The sequence below is a fragment of the Eubalaena glacialis genome, chromosome 15 (assembly GCF_028564815.1).
Source record: "Eubalaena glacialis isolate mEubGla1 chromosome 15, mEubGla1.1.hap2.+ XY, whole genome shotgun sequence".
In the NCBI taxonomy this organism is placed as follows: domain Eukaryota; kingdom Metazoa; phylum Chordata; class Mammalia; order Artiodactyla; family Balaenidae; genus Eubalaena; species Eubalaena glacialis.
In genome coordinates, this window is record NC_083730.1 from 24,135,403 (window position 1) to 24,154,079 (window position 18,677).

Here is an 18,677-nt window from a genome sequence, read left to right on the forward strand (position 1 = left end):
CATAAGGCAACTGCTAACAGCTATAAAAGAGGAAATCGACAGTAACACAATAATAGTGGGGGACTGTAACACCTCACTTACACCAATGGACAGATCATCCAAAATAAAAATAAATAAGGAAACAGAAGCTTTAAATGATACATTAAACAAGATGGACTTAATTGATATTTATAGAACATTCCATCCAAAAACAACAGATTACACCTTCTTCTCAAGTGCTCATGGAACATTCTCCAGGATGGATCATATCTTGGGTCACAAATCAAGCCCTGGTAAATTTAAGAAAATTGAAACCATATCAAGTATCATTTCTGACCACAATGCTATGAGACTAGATATCCATTACAGGAAAAAATCTGTAAAAAATACAAACACATGGAGGCTAAACAATACACTACTAAATAAACAAGAGATCACTGAAGAAATCAAAGAGGAAATCAAAAAATACCTAGAAACAAATGACAGTCAAAACACGATGGCCCAAAACCTATGGGATGCAGCAAAAGCAGTTCTAAGAGGGAAGTTTATAGCAATACAATCCTACCTCAAGACACAAGAAACATCTGAAATAAACAAGCTAAACTTATACCTAAAGCAATTAGAGAAAGAAGAAAAAAAAACCCCAAAGTTAGCAAAAGGAAAGAAATCATAAAGATCAGATCAGACATAAATGAAAAAGAAGTGAAGGAAACAATAGTAAAGATCAATAAAACTAAAAGCTGGTTCTTTGAGAAGATAAACAAAATTGATAAACCATTAGCCAGTCGCATCAAGAAAAAAAGGGAGACGACTCAAATCAATAGAATTAGAAATGAAAAAGGAGAAGTAAAAACTGACACTGCAGAAATACAAAGGATCATGAGAGATTACTACAAGCAATTCTGTGCCAATAAAATGGACAACCTGGAAGAAATGGACAAATTCTTAGAAAAGCACAACCTTCCGAGACTGAACTAGGAAGAAATAGAAAATATGAACAGACCAATCACAAGCACTGAAATAGAAACTGTGCTTAAAAATCGTCCAACAAACAAAAGCTCAAGACCAGATGGCTTCACAGGCGAATTCTATTGAACATTTAGAGAAGAGCTAACACCAATCCTTCTCAAACTCTTCCAAAATATAGCAGAGAGAGGAACACTCCAAAACTCATTCTATGAGGCCACCATCACCCTGATACCAAAACCAGACAAAGATGTCACAAAAAAAGAAAACTAGAGGCGAATATCACTGATGAACATAGATGCACAAATCCTCAACAAAATACTAGCAAACAGAATCCAACAGCACATTAAAAGGATCATACACTGTGATCAAGTGGGGTTTATCCCAGGAATGCAAGGATTCTTCAATAAACAAAAATCAATCAATGTGATACACCATATTAACAAACTGAAGGATAAAACCCATATGATCATCTCAATAGATGCAGAGAAAGCTTTTGACAAAATTCAACACCCACTTATGATAAAAACCCTCCAGAAAGTAGGCATAGAGGGAACTCACCTCAACATAATAAAGGCCATATATGACAAACCTACAGCCAGCATCGTTCTCAATGGTGAAAAACTGAAACCATTTCCACTAAGATCAGGAACAAGACAAGGTTGCCCACTCTCACCACTATTATTCAACATAGTTTTGGAAGTTTTAGCCACAGCAATCAGAGAAGAAAAAGAAATAAAAGGAACCCAAATCGGAAAAGAAGAAGTAAAGCGGTCACTATTTGCAGATGACCTGATACTATACACAGAGAATCCTAAAGATGCTACCAGAAAACTACTAGAGCTAATCAATGAATCTGGTAAAGTAGCAGGATACAAAATTAATGCACAGAAATCTCTTGCATTCCTATACACTAATTATGAAAAATCTGAAAGAGGAATAAAAGAAACATTCTCACTTACCATTGCAAGAGAAAGAATAAAATACCTAGGAATAAACCTACCTAAGAAGACAAAAGACCTATATGCAGAAAACTATAAGACACTGATGAAAGAAATTAAAGACGATACAAACAGATGGAGACATACCATGTTCTTGCATTGGAAGAATCAACATTGTGAAATGACTATACTACCCAAAGTAATCTACAGATTCAATGTAATCCCTATCAAACTACCAGTGGCATTTTCCACAGAACTAGAACAAAAAATTTCACAGTATGTATGGAAAGACAAAAGACCCTGAATAGCCAAAGCAATCTTGAGAAAGAAAAACGGAGCTGGAGGAATCAGGTTCCCTGACTTCAGACTATACTACAAAGCTACAGTACTGGCACAAAAACAGAAATATAGATCAGTGGAACAGGACAGAAAGCCCAGAGATAAACCCACGCACATATGGTCACCTTATCTTTGATAAATTAGGCAAGAATATACAATGGAGAAAAGACAGCCTCTTCAATAAGTGGTGCTGGAAAAACTGGACAGCTATATGTAAAAGAATGAAATTAGAACACTCCCTAACACCATACACAAAAATAAACTCAAAATGGACTAAAGACCTAAATGTAAGGCGAGACACTATAAAACTCTTAGAGGAAAACATAGGCAGGACACTCTATGGCATAAATCACAGCACGATCCTTTTTGACCCACCTCCTAGAGAAATGGAAATAAAAACAAAAATAAACAAATGGGACCTAATGAAACTTAAAAGCTTTTGCACAGCAAAGGAAACTATAAACAAGACGAAAAGACAACCCTTAGAATGGGAGAAAATATTTGCAAACAAATCAACGGACAAAGGATTAATCGCCAAAATATACAAGCAGCTCATGCAGCTCAATATCAAAAAAACAAACACCCAATCCAAAAATGGGCAGAAGACCTAAATAGACCTTTCTCCAAAGAAGATATACAGATTGCCAACAAACACATGAAAGGATGCTCAACATAACTAATCATTAGAGAAATGCAAATGAAAACTACAATGAGGTATCACCTCACACCAGTCAGAATGGCCATCATCAAAAAATCTACAATAAGTGCTGCAGAGGGTGCAGTGAAAAGGGAACCCTCCTACACTGTTGGTGGGAATCTAAATTGATACAGCCACTATGGAGAACAGTATGGAGGTTCCTTAAAAAACTAAAAATAGAACTACCATATGACCCAGCAATCCAACTACTGGGCATATACCCTGAGAAAACCATAACTCAAAAAGAGTCATGTACCACAATGTTCATTGCAGCACTATTTACAATAGTCAGGACATGGAAGCAACATAAGTGTCCACTGACAGATAAATGGATAAAGATGTGGCACATATATAATGGAATATTACTCAGCCACAAAAAGAAACGAAATTGAGTTATTTGTAGTAAGGTGGATGGACCTAGAATCTGTCATTCAGAGTGCAGTAAGTCAGAAAAAGAAAAACAAATACTGTATGCTAACACATATATATAGAATTAAAAAAAAAAAAAAAGGTTCTGAAGAACCTAGGGGCAGGACTGAATAAAGATGCAGATGTAGAGAATGGACTTGAGGACACGGGCAGGGGGAAGGGTAAGCTGGGACGAAGTGAGAGAGTGGCATGGACATATATACACTACCAAATGTAAAATAGATAGCTGGTGGGAAGCAGCCACATAGCACAGGGAGATCAGCTCAGTGCTTTGTGACCATCTAGAGGGGTGGGATAGGGAGGGTAGGAGGGAGACGCAAGAGGGAGGGGATATGGGGATATATGTATATGTATAGCTGGTTCACTTTGTTATACAGCAGCAACTAACGTAACAAAGTAAAGCAATTATACTCCAATAAAGATGTTTAAAAAATACATTTATGTTGCTACAGGTTGTAAGGGATTATAAAAGAGTAACAAAACATAAGGTGAAGGCAAAGATTTACTTTTCCTGACAACAGTCTAAGTCCTTGGGTAATAATCATTGCTACTCTTTATGTATTACCTACGACAGTGTGCCAAATATTTACCCTTTTTCTAATCCACACAAGTGTGGCAAGGTATGAAACATCTAGTAAACAGCAAGTGTTTTCATGGAAGTGATTTCAATGTAAACAGGTGTGGGACAGTTTAGGTTGAAGGTGGAAATGTAAATAAGAGAAAAGCCTGGAGCACACACTTTCAGAGGAAGTGAAGCCATCCAGATTCTTAATCTAGACGTCAAATTTTAAGGTACTAGTAATATTCAATATTTAAATTCAGTGTACTAAAATTTTTTTGTTTTTAGAAAACCTGTTATGTAATATTTAAAAATCATGCAAATTGTCTTGAAAACATGTTTCTGTCCTTTCACATCCATTGCAAACATTATGAGAATTTTTCAAAATGGAAAACTACATAATACATTAAACCTTAAATATTTACTGATGGGAATATAACAGATTCTTCTGCATATCAATTTTCCTACTAAATATCAATTTGCAACGCTCATTTATTTCTTTAATCATCATACACCATTATAATTATCATGCAATAGTTTTTATTTTTTTTAATTTTTTTTAATTTTTATTTTTTTAAAAACATTTTATTATAGAAAACAATAAAAACAATAAAATATAAACAAAAATAGCAGTATAATGAACTCTTCTGTATCCATCATCCAGGTTCAACTCATAGTTAATTTTTTTTTTTTATTTCTGAGATGTAATTTCAAAGTAATAACTAGAATTATGACTTATAACATTATACCAGAACATATAAGATTTTTAGGAATTTCATGTAATGTCTGAAACATTTATATTAACATATTTCCATACAAATAACCCAATGAAAGTTTAGTATTAGTTGTTTTGTTTGTTTGTTTGTTTTTATACTGCTGGTTCTTGTTAGTCATCAATTTTATACACATCAGTGTATACATGTCAATCCCAATCGCCCACATCAGCACACCACCATCCCCACCCCACCGCAGTTTTCCCCCCTTGGTGTCCATATGTCTGTTCTCTACATCTGTGTCTCAACTTCTGCCCTGCAAACTGGCTCATCTGTACCATTTTTCTAGGTTCCACATACATGCGTTAATATACGATATTTGTTTTTCTCTTTCTGACTTACTTCACTCTGTATGACAGTCTCTAGATCTATCCACGTCTCAGCAAATGACTCAATTTCATTCCTTTTTATGGCTGAGTAATATTCCATTGTATATATGTACCACAACTTCTTTAACCATTCGTCTGTCGATGGGCACTTACGTTGCTTCCATGACCTGGCTATTGTAAATAGTGCTGCAATGAACATTGGGGTGCATGTGTCTTTTTGAATTATGGTTTTCTCTGGGTATACACCCAGTAGTGGGATTGCTGGATCATATGGTAAATCTATTTTTAGTTTTTTAAGGAACCTCCACACTGTTCTCCATAGTGGCTGTATCAATTTACATTCCCACCAACAGTGCAAGAGGGTTCCCTTTTCTCCACACCCTCTCCAGCATTTGCTGTTTGTAGATTTTCTGATGATGCCCATTCTAACTGGTGTGAGGTGATACCTCATTGTAGTATTGATTTGCATTTCTCTAATAATTAGTGATGTTGAGCATCTTTTCATGTGCTTCTTGGCCATCTGTATGTCTTCTTTGGAGAAATGTCTATTTAGGTCTTCCACCCATTTTTGGATTGGATTGTTTGTTTCTTTAATATTGAGCTGAATGAGCTGTTTATATATTTTGGAGATTAATCCTTTGTCCGTTGATTCATTTGCAAATATTTTCTCCCATTCTGAGGGATGTCTTTTCATCTTGCTTATGGTTTCCTTTGCTGTGCAAAAGCTCTGAGGTTTCATAAGGTCCCATTTGTTTATTTTTGTTTTTATTTCCATTACTCTAGGAGGTGGATCAAAAAAGATCTTGCTGTGATTGATGTCAAAGAGTGTTCTTCCTATGTTTTCCACTAAGAGTTTTATAGTGTCCGATCTTACATTTAGGTCTCGAATCCATTTTGAATTTATTTTTGTGTATGGTGTTAGGGAGTGTTCTAATTTCATTCTTTTACATGTAGCTGTCCAGTTTTCCCAGCACCACTTATTGAAGAGACTGTCTTTTATCCATTGTATATCTTTGCCTCCTTTGCCATAGATTAGTTGACCATAGGTGCGTGGGTTTATCTCTGGGCTTTCTATCCTGTTCCACTTATCTATGTTTCCATTTTTGTGCCGGTACCATATTGTCTTGATTACTGTAGCTTTGTAGTATAGTCTGAAGTCAGGGAGTCTGATTCCTCCAGCTCCGTTTTTTTTCCCTCAAGATTGCTTTGGCTATTCGGGGTCTTTTGTGTCTCCATACAAATTTTAAGATGATTTGTTCTAGTTCCATAAAAAATGCCATTGGTAATTTGATAGGGATTGCATTGAATCTGTAGATTGCTTTGGGTAGTATTGTCATTTTCACAATATTGATTCTTCCAATCCAAGAACATGGTATATCTCTCCACCTGTTGGTATCATCTTGAATTTCTTTCATCAGGGTCTTATAGTTTTGTGCATACAAGTCTTTTGTCTCCCTAGGTAGGTTTATTCCTAGATATTTTATTCTTTTTGTTGCAGTGGTAAACGGGAGTGTTTCCATAATTTCTCTTTCAGATTTTTCATCATTGGTGTATAGGAATGCAAGAGATTTCTGTGCATTAATTTTGTATCCTGCAACTTTACCAAATTCATTGATTAGCTCTAGTAGTTTTCTGGTGGCATTTTTAGGATTCTCTAGGTATAGTATCATGTCATCTGCAAACAGTGACAGTTTTACTTCTTCTTTTCCAATTTGTATTCCTTTTATTTCTTTTTCTTCTCTGACTGCCGTGGCTAGGACTTCCAAAACTATGTTGAATAATAGTGGTGGGAGTGGACATCCTTGTCTCGTTCCTGATCTTAGAGGAAATGCTTCCAGTTTTTCACCATTGAGAACGATGTTTGCTGTGGGTTTGTCGTATATGGCCTTTATTACGTTGAGGAAAGTTCCCTCTATGCCCACTTTCTGGAGAGTTTTTATCATAAATGGGTGTTGAATTTTGTCAAAAGTTTTTCTGCATCTATTGAGATGATCATATGGTTTTTATTCTTCAATTTGTTAATATGGTGTATCACATTGATTGATTTGCGTATATTGAAGAATCCTTGCATCCCTGGGATAAATCCTACTTGATCGTGGTGTATGATCCTTTTAATGTGTTGTTGGATTCCGTTTGCCAGTATTTTGTTGAGGATTTTTGCATCTATATTCATCAGTGATATTGGTCTGTAATTTTCTTTTTTTGTAGTATCTTTGTCTGGTTTTGGTATCAGGGTGATGGTGGCATCATAGAATGAGTTTGGGAGTGTTCCTTCCTCTGCAATTTTTTGGAAGAGTTTGAGAAGGATGGATGTTAGCTCTTCTCTAAATGTTTGATAGAATTCACCTGTGAAGCCATCTGGTCCTGGACTTTTGTTTGTTGGAAGATTTTTAATCACAGTTTCAATTTCATTACTTGTGATTGGTCTGTTCATATTTTCTGTTTCTTCCTGGTTCAGTCTTGGAAGGTTATACCTTTCTAAGAATTTGTCCATTTCTTCCAGGTTGTCCATTTTATTGGCATAGAGTTGCTTGTAGTAGTCTCTTAGGATGTTTTGTATTTCTGCGGTGTCTGTTGTAACGTCTCCTTTTTCATTTCTAATTTTATTGATTTGAGTCCTCTCCCTCTTTTTCTTGATGAGTCTGACTAATGGCTTATCAATTTTGTTTATCTTCTGAAAGAACCAGCTTTTAGTTTTATTGATCTTTGCTATTGTTTTCTTTGTCTCTATTTCATTTATTTCTGCACTGATCTTTATGATTTCTTTCCTTCTGCTAACTTTGGGTTTTGTTTGTTCTTCTTTCTCTAGTTCCTTTAGGTGTAAGGTTAGATTGTTTACTTGAGATTTTTCTTGTTTCTTGAGGTAGGCTTGTATAGCTATAAACTTCCCTCTTAGAACTGCTTTTGCTGCATCACATAGATTTTGGATCGTCGTGTTTTCATTGTCATTTGTCTCTAGGTATTTTTTGATTTCCTCTTTGATTTCTTCAGTGATCTCTTGGTTATTTAGTAACGTATTGTTTAGCCTCCATGTATTTGTGTTTTTTACGTTTTTTTCCCTGTAATTGATTTCTAATCTCATAGCGTTGTGGTCAGAAAAGATGCTTGATGTGATTTCGATTTTCTTAAATTTACTGAGGCTTGATTTGTGACCCAAGATGTGATCTATGCTGGAGAATGTTCCGTGTGCACTTGAGAAGAAAGTGTAATCTGCTGTTTTTGGATGGACTGTCCTATAAATATCAATTAAATCTATCTGGTCTATTGTGTCATTTAAAGCTTCTGTTTCCTTATTTATTTTCATTTTGGATGATCTGTCCATTGGTGTAAGTGAGGTGTTAAAGTCCCCCACTATTATTGTGTTACTGTCGATTTCCTCTTTTATAGCTGTTAGCAGTTGCCTTATGTATTGAGCTGCTCCTATGTTGGGTGCACATATATTTATAATTGTTATATCTTCTTCTTGGATTGATCCCTTGATCATTATGTAGTGTCCTTCCTTGTCTCTTGTAACATTCTTTATTTTAAAGTCTATTTTATCTGATATGAGTATAGCTACTCCAGCTTTCTTTTGATTTCCATTTGCATGGAATATCTTTTTCCATCCCCTCACTTTCAGTCTGTATGTGTGCCTAGGTCTGAAGTGGGTCTCTTGTAGACAGCATATATATGGGTCTTGTCTTTGTATCCATTCAGCAAGCCTGTGTCTTTTGGTTGGAGCACTTAATCCATTCACGTTTAAGGTAATTATCGATATGTATGTTCCTATGACCATTTTCTTAATTGTTTTGGGTTTGTTTTCGTAGGTCCTTTTCTTCTCTGTTTCCCACTTAGAGAAGTCCCTTTAGCATTTGTTGTAGAGCTGGTTTGGTGGTCCTGAATTCTCTTAGCTTTTGCTTGTCTGTAAAGCTTTTGATTTCTCCATCAAATCTGAATGAGATCCTTGCCGGGTAGAGTAATCTTGGTTGTAGGTTCTTCCCTTTCATCACTTTAAGTATATCACGCCACTCCCTTCTGGCTTGTAGAGTTTCTGCTGAGAAATCAGCTGTTAACCTTATGGGAGTTCCCTTGTATGTTATTTGTCATTTTTCCCTTGCTGCTTTCAATAATTTTTCTTTCTCTTTAATTTTTGCCAATTTGATTACTATGTGTCTCGATGTGTTTCTCCTTGGGTTTATCCTGTATGGGACTCTCTGCGCTTCCTGGACTTGGGTGGCTATTTCCTTTCCCATGTTAGGAAAGTTTGCGACTATAATCTCTTCAAATATTTTCTCTGGTCCTTTCTCTCTCTCTTCTCCTTCTGGGACCCCTATAATGCGAATGTTGTTGCATTTAATGTTGTCCCAGAGGTCTCTTACGCTGTCTTCATTTCTTTTCATTCTTTTTTCTTTAGTCTGTTCCGCAGCAGTGAATTCCACCATTCTGTCTTCCAGGTCACTTATCCGTTCTTCTGCCTCAGTTATTCTGCTATTGATTCCTTCTAGTGTAGTTTTCATTTCAGTTATTGTATTGTTCATCTCTGTTTGTTTGTTCTTTAATTCTTCTAGGTCTTTGTTAAACATTTCTTGCATCTTCTTGATCTTTGTCTCCATTCTTATTCCAAGGTCCTGGCTCATCTTCACTATCATTATTCTGAATTCTTTTTCTGGAAGGTTGCCTATCTCCACTTCATTTAGTTGTTTTTCTGGGGTTTTATCTTGTTCCTTCATCTGGTATGTAGCCCTCTGCCTTTTCATCTTGTCTGTCTTTCTTCATGCAATAGTTTTTAAATGGAATTTCTTTTTGCTGAGAAATCCATGGGCTGTATATGGGGGTGCAGCAAAATCATCTACATTAGGATTTTAAGTTAATTCTTATGGAGCTGAAATTCACATAACAAAATAAACTGTTTTAAAATAAACAATTCAGAGGGATTTAGAAAATCCATAATGTTGTACAACCACCTCTCTCTAGTTCCAAAACATTTTCATCATCCCAGAAGGAAATACCATACCCATTAAGCAGTTTTCCCCACTTCCCCAGTGACTGTAACCACCAATCTGCTTTCTGTATTTTTGTATTTACCTATTCTGGATATTTCATATAAATGTGCTACCTAAATATGGGCACAAAACAAGAAATCTAAATGATCATAAGCACATCAAGAATCATGAGAGACGGGAATTGGGGAAAGGGATAGGACAGATGTTGTTTAAAGGTACAAACTTTCAGCAAGAGGCCTAAGAGATAAGTCCTAGAGATCTAATACATAGTGAACACAGACAACAGTACTGTATTATAATCATCTAACTTGCAAAGAGACTAGAACTTAATTATTCCAACCACTAAAAAGAAATTATAATTACATAATGTGCAGAGGTGCTAATTATCAGTACAATGGCAATATTAAAATGTATCAAATTAACCTGTTGTACACCTTAAATTTACACAATGTTTTATGTCAAATGTATTTCAATAATGGTAATAAAAAAGAATCAAGAGAGACACCATAAAATAACTGATTGGTTTTCTTCACAAATGTAAATGCCAGGAAAGACACTAAAGAACCATTGCAATTTAAAGAAGACCGAACAGATAGGACAACTAAATGCAAAACCTGATCCCCCAAAATGCCATCAAGGATATTACTGGGATAACTGGCAAAATTGGGAGATATATTGTAACTTACATAAAAGTCTTGTATAATTTTAAATATTCTGAGTTCGATAACCATATGTAAGAGGTATCCTTTTCTGAAAATACACAGTGAAGTATTAAGGGGCCAAGAAGTATGATGTATACAACCACATCTTTCAAAGTATTTCAAAATAAATTTTGAAAAGACAGAAATTGAAAGTGCAGCCCTGATCATGTTTGTGTGGTTCTTCCAGGAGACAAAGCATTATTTATCACAATTAAAACTTTGGTACCAAAAGACTGGATTAGTATTGCAGCATATTGGTGAGGTAGGAAAATCTAAAACAGTATGGAATACCTTTTAGTTTATTTAAAATCAAAGACTATCTGAGAAAAATACACTTTGCAATTAGTACTTGTGGTGTAATAAGAAATATATTTGGTCTTGGTCCCCAGTTCTTGTACAGAGTTCCTAAAAACTGCTGGAATTTCTTGAGTGACAGGAGTATCTTTTGTTATTCATAAGCAGCCCCTTTTGATCAGACCTGAGTTTATGCTAATGAGGTGACTTAGGGTGAGGTCACTACAGAACCTCAGTCACCAGAAAGACCAAGTGATTATTAGAGAGTGGGAACTTTCAGTACCACTCCAGTTCCCCTGGGAAAGGGGGTGGGAATGATGGCGATTAAGATCCATAAAAACTTTTGAACAAGGAGAGTTGATGAGCTTTCAGGTTGGTGAACACATCTTGGTGCTGGGGGGTGGCAAGTGCAGAGGGCAAGGAAGCGCCGTGCCCTCCCCGACCCCACCCCCAATACCTAGTCCTATGTGTCTTTTCCATCTGTTCCTGAGTTGTATCCTTTTATAAGAAACCGGTAAATATAAGTAAAGTGTCTCCCTGAGTTCTGTGAGCCATTACAGCAAATGATCTAACCTGAGGAAGGGGTTGTGGGAAGCCCTGATTTACAGCTGGTTGGTAAGAAGGATAGGTCAAAACCTGGGGCTTGCGACTGGCATCTGAAGTGGGGGCAGTCTTTCCGGGCTGAGTCCCTAACTTGTGTGATCCGAAGTTACCTCCAGGGAGACAGTGTTAGAATTAAGTTGTAGCACACCCCGTCAGTGTCTGCCTAGAGCTGGAGAACTCCTGGGTGTGGGGAAAAAACACATTTGGTGGCCAGAAGAGTTGAGTCTGTGAGTAGGAAGAAACAGTTTTTCCCTTCAGTAGTTAATTTAAGATCAGCATTCTGACATATAAAATCTTCTATTTTCTGCTCCTGGCTAAAATTTTGCTTCTATCAAATACTGAATTTAGTCTGTAAAATAAAGATTACCTTTTAAATCTACCTCATAGGTAACTGTAATGATCAAATGAGAGAATACATGCAGAAAAGTATTAAAGACTTAAAGAGTAAAGTGTTACAGCACTCAAATTATTACTTTATGACTAAGTGATAGAGAGTAAAATAAAATATAAAAGTAATTTTAATAGTGTCTTTAAAACAAGTAGGCATAAGTTAAAAAACAACTTAAGGAGAAAAACCAATCTCTGCCAAAAATAGAACCAAGGACTAAGGAGAGAGACAGACAGACAGCAGGCTTAATAGCAGCTGGAGGCAACAGGACAAACCCGGGAAAACCCACACCTAACTCCTCATGTTATACAGACAGGATGGAAGAACTGTAAAAATGAGTGAAGTAAAAACAGGAAACAAAATAAGGTGGGGCTTCCCGTTTTGAATAAATATGAAAACTCAAGCTGCTTACCTGAGTTTCCTGGATATTGAGGTATGCCTGTGGTTTCTCCCTCTGGTGTGTCATTCATCCTGCCTTACCCTGGGGGTTAGTGAATTTACTCTCTGGGTGGTGTTTATAAACTGGACTGGGACTGAAACTGCTAGGTCACTGGCTGCTGGAGAACACTCTCCCTGGCCCCCTAGCTGGGGGTAGAAAGCAGAAGTTCAATGTAATAGAGACCAAAATTAGAGAGAGGTCATGACTAGGTACAGTGAGCACAAGCTCTGCAGTCAGTCTGAATCTGGACGCAGCTAATTACCAGTTTGGAATCAGTTATGTTACCCAAGCATTCCCAAATGGTCTCTGAATTGGTGTCTGTCTGGGACACGTTTTTCACTAGTCTTTAACCAAATGAGAAAAACTAGGACAACGTAGTATTGAAACAGGAGGCAAGGGGGCAGGGCACAACCTTTGAAAGAATGACATAGCCCAAGGACATGACATAAACGGATTAGAACCAAATGGGTCCAAGATGGTGGACAAGTCGACTTCCACTAGACCTCGAGCCTCAGTAGACGCTCACTGTAACACATTAGCAAGCTAAAGGACAAACCCACAGGTGCCATGACAGTTCTAAGGTGACCATAAGGATCAAAAAGTGGGCGGTGGCCCAATTCCTGGAAATCCCTGGCCCTTCCCGAAACAGCTGGAATACTCCTCCCACTCATTAGCCTATGAAATTACCCACCACTATAAACACTGACAACCCCATACCCTGGTGCCTTTCTCACCTTCTGAGATGGCCCACGCTCTGTTTGTGGAGTGCATTTCTCCCAAGGCCGCACTCGCCTTCTGAGATGGCCCACACTCTCTTTGCGGAGTGTGTTTCTCTCTAAATAAACCCACTTCTTACCTGTCACTTTGTCTCTCACTGAATTCTTTCTGCGATGACACATCAAGAACCTGAGCTTAAGTCCTGAAACCAGGTGTGTGATCTCAGTTGGAAGACTGTGGGTTTTCCCTGGGTTCGAGTCCTGGCCTTGTGGGTTCAAGTCCCAGTCTGGGTTTTGGCCAGGTTTGAGTCCCGGCCGCGTGGGTTCAAGTTCCAATCTGAGGTGCATGGTTTCAGTATAGTTTTTCATAATACTAAATTTATTGTCTTCGTTTTCATGTTGTAATTATCTTCCTCCCTTTCTGGTGGTAAAAAAAATTTTTTTTTGTTTTGAAAGGATGGGGATGGTAAATTGTAGTAGTTTTTAAAAAGGTCCATAACCTTGACAGAATTAAAAGTTGGTGATCTTACGTCTGGTCCCAATTGCCCCCCTACACACACACTTTTCTTTTTTTAACTTACCCATGAAGTCCAACGGTCTGGGAACACCTAACTTAAGTCTCACTTTTCTTATCAATAAAGTAGGGAAGGGGAAGGGAAACTCTATTTTGCAGTTGTGTGTAGTAATGATAATATTTAAACAAAGCATCAACCCCTTAGAGCTTTTTTATCATCATCATAAAGAGCTCGACCACTTCTCTTGGTTTATTCAATAAAATCCATATCCAGGCAATCTGGCAGAGTGGTCAAAGGCAAGCTCTGGAATCAGACCACTGGACTTAAATCCTAGCTTTGCCCCTGCTACACTGCTAGCTCCATGATCTTGAGTAAGTCGGAGTTAAGCCTCAATCTCCTTGGACTGTCGTTATCTCATCACTTGAATGGAGATGATAAACAACAGGACCTACTAAATAGGGCCATTTTAAGATTAAAATTAGATAATCCACGTAAGATAATTATCACAGTGCCCTCTAAGTGCTCTATAAATGTTATTTATCTACGCATTATTGTTATTAGTAGTAATAAACTGAAGAGGTCAGAAGATGCTTTCTAAATGCCTGTTTCTGCATCAACATCTTCCAATGTAAAATCCATATTAAGAGGCTATGAGGGGGCTTCCCTGGTGGCGCAGTGGTTAAGAATCTGCCTGTCAATGCAGGGGACACGGGTTCGAGCCCTGGTCTGGGAAGATCCCACATGCCGCAGAGCAACTAAGCCCGCGAGCCACAACTACTGAGCCTGCGTGCTACAACTACTGAAGCCCACGGGCCTAGACGGTGCTCCACAACAAGAGAAGCCACCGCAATGAGAAGCCCGCGCACTGCAACGAAAAGTAGCCTCCACTCACCGCAACTAGAGAAAGCCCGCACACAGCAATGAAGACCCAACACAGCCAAAAAAATAACTTAAAAAAAAAAAAAGAGGCTATGAGGTTTGTATATTAACTATACTTCAAAAAAAAGTTTTTTGTTTAAAAAGAGGCTATGAGGAAAATCATGGTTAACATTTATTTAAACTATTTCAAATTAAATCTCTAGGTCAAGAATGAGAATCTGGATGACATACAGATCCAGGCAAATACCAAATGTCATCCTAAACAATATCTACATAATCAATATATTTTTCATAACTTTTGAAATTTGTACATATTGATCAAGGCAGGTACAATATGCAGCCATATAATCAAAGTGGTGACTTTCAAATAAAATAATTAACTTTTAATAAAATGGTTACTGTTTTATTAAATCAAATGTGGAGTAATTTTGATATTTAGTATGAATTTTGTTCTCTAATATTGATCCTCAGTAAACAACTATACATTTTAGTGTTATTTGTTATTTTTAACTGTTTTTTTAATTTAATTTTATTTTTTTATACAGCAGGTTCTTATTAGTCATCAATTTTATACACATCAGTGTATACATGTCAATCCCAACCGCCCAATTCATCACACCACCATCCCCACCCCCCTGCGGCTTTCCCCCCTTGGTGTCCATAGTTATTTATGTTTTAAAATATGGTTAAGTTGGTCTCAAATTCACCAATATAAATAATAATTAATTTTAGTTTAACTTAATATAAAATGTAATGTAGTTCAGAATAGCTTACTTTTTTATATGAAATTAAATACAATTTATGCACAAACAGCATTACGGTAAGAGTTAATTTACAAAAGAAATTCTCAAATGGTAAATGGGTTTTTTCTTTATGAATTTTTAATGCATTTTCATAACAAATTTATTAAAAAACAAAAACATTATACATAAACACCTTCTAAGAGTGAAACCTGTAAGCGGTTCTTTCTCAGGAATAACTATCGAGCAAGAGTAAGTTTTAATTCTCAAGAGAATGCAAAACTTCTACAAAAGTGTAGCCCAACATTTCCTTTTAACATATGGTAAAGGTATATCAGCATTTCTAGCCTCTATGCCTAACTTTTAATTAAGTCTTTATAGCTACCATAAAAGAATCAGATAACAGATTATAAATCAGTGCTCAAAGTTGATTATTTAAAGGTCCACTATTAGAAGATAACACTAAACATTTTTCCTTTATTTCTGCAAACCATGTAACATAACTCAACTAGTTATAGTAGTTACACAATATATATTTACCTATCATTTGCGTAACTACTATAGTGTGTGTATATATATATGTATACACACACGCGCACACACACAGCTGTGTATGTGGGGGGGGGGGTGTAAGGAAATGACTGTTTCTTCTCTAATTTCCAGAATGCTTGGCAACTAAAGATCAAAACTTAGGAGCACAACACTGCACTTAGCTTTACAGCATGAACAATGCTTAAGGAGCATACAAGCTTAAGAGGAGGCTGGAGCTATTAAGTTAGATTGCCTGAGTTCGAATCCAGGCTTTGCCACGTAAAACCTGTGACCTTGGGTAAGTTACTTAGCCTTTCTAATTTTCATTTGTAACCTGGAGATAATAAAGAGTACCAACCTCAGGGCATTATTTTGAGATAATTCTTGCAGAAAACAGCGCTCGGCTCCTGATTAACAATGATTAACAATTAATACGTGCTTCCATGTTATCAGTTGCAACACTAAAAGAAATAACAGTGCTATCAACTGTTTTGTTTTCAAGTGACTGCCACAAACATTAAGAAGGTAAATCAAACAGATACGCGATAACACGTTTTGTAAGGAAGCACTTCTGTTGAGATCTGTTATTTTGATTAAGCTTCTTCTCACTAAACGGCAACGGAAATTTTCTAGAATTATCTTTGGAACCAAGAAAGTCAAATCCGGGACCTCAATGTAACACCACACAAGCAAAAATGGATATCACCAGCGTCAAAGAAACACCTGCCAAGCCTGGTCCACAGATGTCATTTCACGTGAATGGACAGAACCGTTCCAATCTTAGAACTTTCTAGCCTGCAACAAACTTCCATTAAAGCAAGGAACAATCACAACACACAAACAAAATGCCTAACTCCTGCCATTAATTCATCCCTGCAGAAAAAGAGAACTATTCGATAAAGGGATTTGGAGCCACAAAATCGGTCTTTAAGGGGCGCGGGAGTAAAGGGTAGAAGAGATGCTCCTGTTAAGGAAGCCGCAGGGCCTTACTCCAGGTCGGGAAGGCGGGGCGACCTGGGACGAGCGAGTCTCGGCCGGGAAGTCGCGTCCCCAAACCGTGCGCCAGGGAAGAGCCGCCCACGGTCAAACAGGGGGTGCCGAGACCCCACCATTCCCCACGCTCTCAGCAAGGACTCGACGAACCCCTTCCCTTTACCCCGCCCTCCCATCCGCCAAGCTGGGACCTTGTGCGCCGCACGCGCGGAGGCCGGCGGCGGGTCCGCGCTCGGCTCCCCGGGCCGGGGTGAGGAGGCCGGCGCCCGCTCCCATCCCGGAACTCCCGCCCGGGCCCCGCCGCGGCAGGCCGCCCGCAGCTGCGAGCCGTGCGGAGCCTTACCCGACGTCTAGCCAGGCGACAGGTGGTGCTGCCGGCGGAGAGGCTGCGGCCTCGCAGCCCACCCGGACGATGCTCAGCTCCGGCCGAGTTCGGCCCTCCCCTTCTCGAGGCTTTCCGGAGCCGGCTCCAGGTCAAGATCGGACTAGCTGGGTCGACTGGATACTAGCCGAGGCAAGCAGTAAATCCGCGTACCGAGAAGAGGGAACAGGGAGTACCACCGGCGCGGCCCCATGGGGGGAGACTGATGGGCGCGCAGACCAATACGGAGGCAGGAAGCCAGCCTTGAGGGGCGGGGCTCCGCTTTGAGGTTTCGCGACCGGCGCACCCGCGTTCCAGCCTCGAAGCACCTTCCTCTGTCTGGTGGCTAGAGGTTACCATTTGGGGCCAGGTGCATGCCCTTAAGGGCCCGACCCCAAAGAGTGAGAGAGGGGTCGTGTAGGGTGGGAGGAGTCCGGATATAAAGACGATAACCACCGCCCCACGAAAAGACCTGGGGCTGGCTAGAGCCGACTTCGCATTCCCGCGGCTGGCGGTATGGTTGGGGGGCGCTGATGGCTGCGCGTTCGCGCGATTAGAGGCTCTGCGCAGGCGCGGGCGAGGCCGGGAATAGGGTGGGGTGGGGCGGGGCGTGTCGACGGGTACCAGTCTCCGATCCCGAGAAGAGAGGAAGGCTGTGAGTCTGGGTCGGTTCTGGACAGCCAGTGGAGGCAGGGAGAGGATAGGAGAGATTTAAGAGCGGGATACACGCCAGGAGAATGGAGAAGCAGAAGAGGGAGGACCCAGGAAATGCGAAGCCTCCGCACTTGAGGAACGCTTTATGTTTCTGAGCAATTTTTGTTTGTCTAAGAGTTGCTCTTCTGCCGAATTCTTTGCTACTCTCCACGGTTGCTGACACACTTTTTGGCCTGCAGGGAATTTACTAATGATCCCTACAATCACAGTCACCATAAATTCAATGTTCCCTCTCAGAAAAGCACTGGAACCCTAAATTGTCATCTTGAAAGCTGCAGGACCATACCTTAATACATCTATACCCACCCACGGTTGTGATATTGGAGGATATTTCTTCATTCTTATTTCGGAAAATGTTATCACCAAAAATTCTTTACTGTAATCGAGTTTGTGTGCTTTTAAAGTATAGTAATAATAGTTTTTAACTAAAGATGTAAAGGATAAAGAGGCAAGGCAGATTGAATGAGAAAATTAAAAGCGGTGGAGATGTAGGATAGAGAAAATTGAGCAGAAGTAGAAAAAAGTGAATTCCCTCTCCTCCTAAACTCATTGACAATTATGTAAAATTTGGAGTAGCCATGTCACTCTAAGCATGGAAGGGTGGGGCATATTGGGGAAACAGTAGTTGGAGCATAAATGATAGGTATGGCTGCTCTAGTAACCACCGCTGGGAAAGAGAGACTATAAACAAGCATGACCTAAAATAACCCTGCTTGCCAGAAATTGTCAAGATGCCGCAAGCTGAATGACAGAAAATTTAAAAATTAGAAGTGTCATTATAAATGCTTCATTAGTAGACGTAAAATTAT

General features: G+C 38.8%; 1 protein-coding gene across 1 annotated transcript in view; it reads right to left on the reverse strand.

Annotated features, from left to right (window-relative positions):
* The window catches only part of ME2 (malic enzyme 2), a 59,366-nt gene extending 41,863 nt beyond the window's left edge, over positions 1-17,503 (reverse strand). The window contains exon 1 of the mRNA XM_061170526.1: positions 17,137-17,503. The gene's annotated coding sequence lies outside the window, so the exon portion shown is untranslated. The remainder of the gene's footprint in view (positions 1-17,136) is intronic.
* Positions 17,504-18,677: the final 1,174 nt, after the last annotated feature.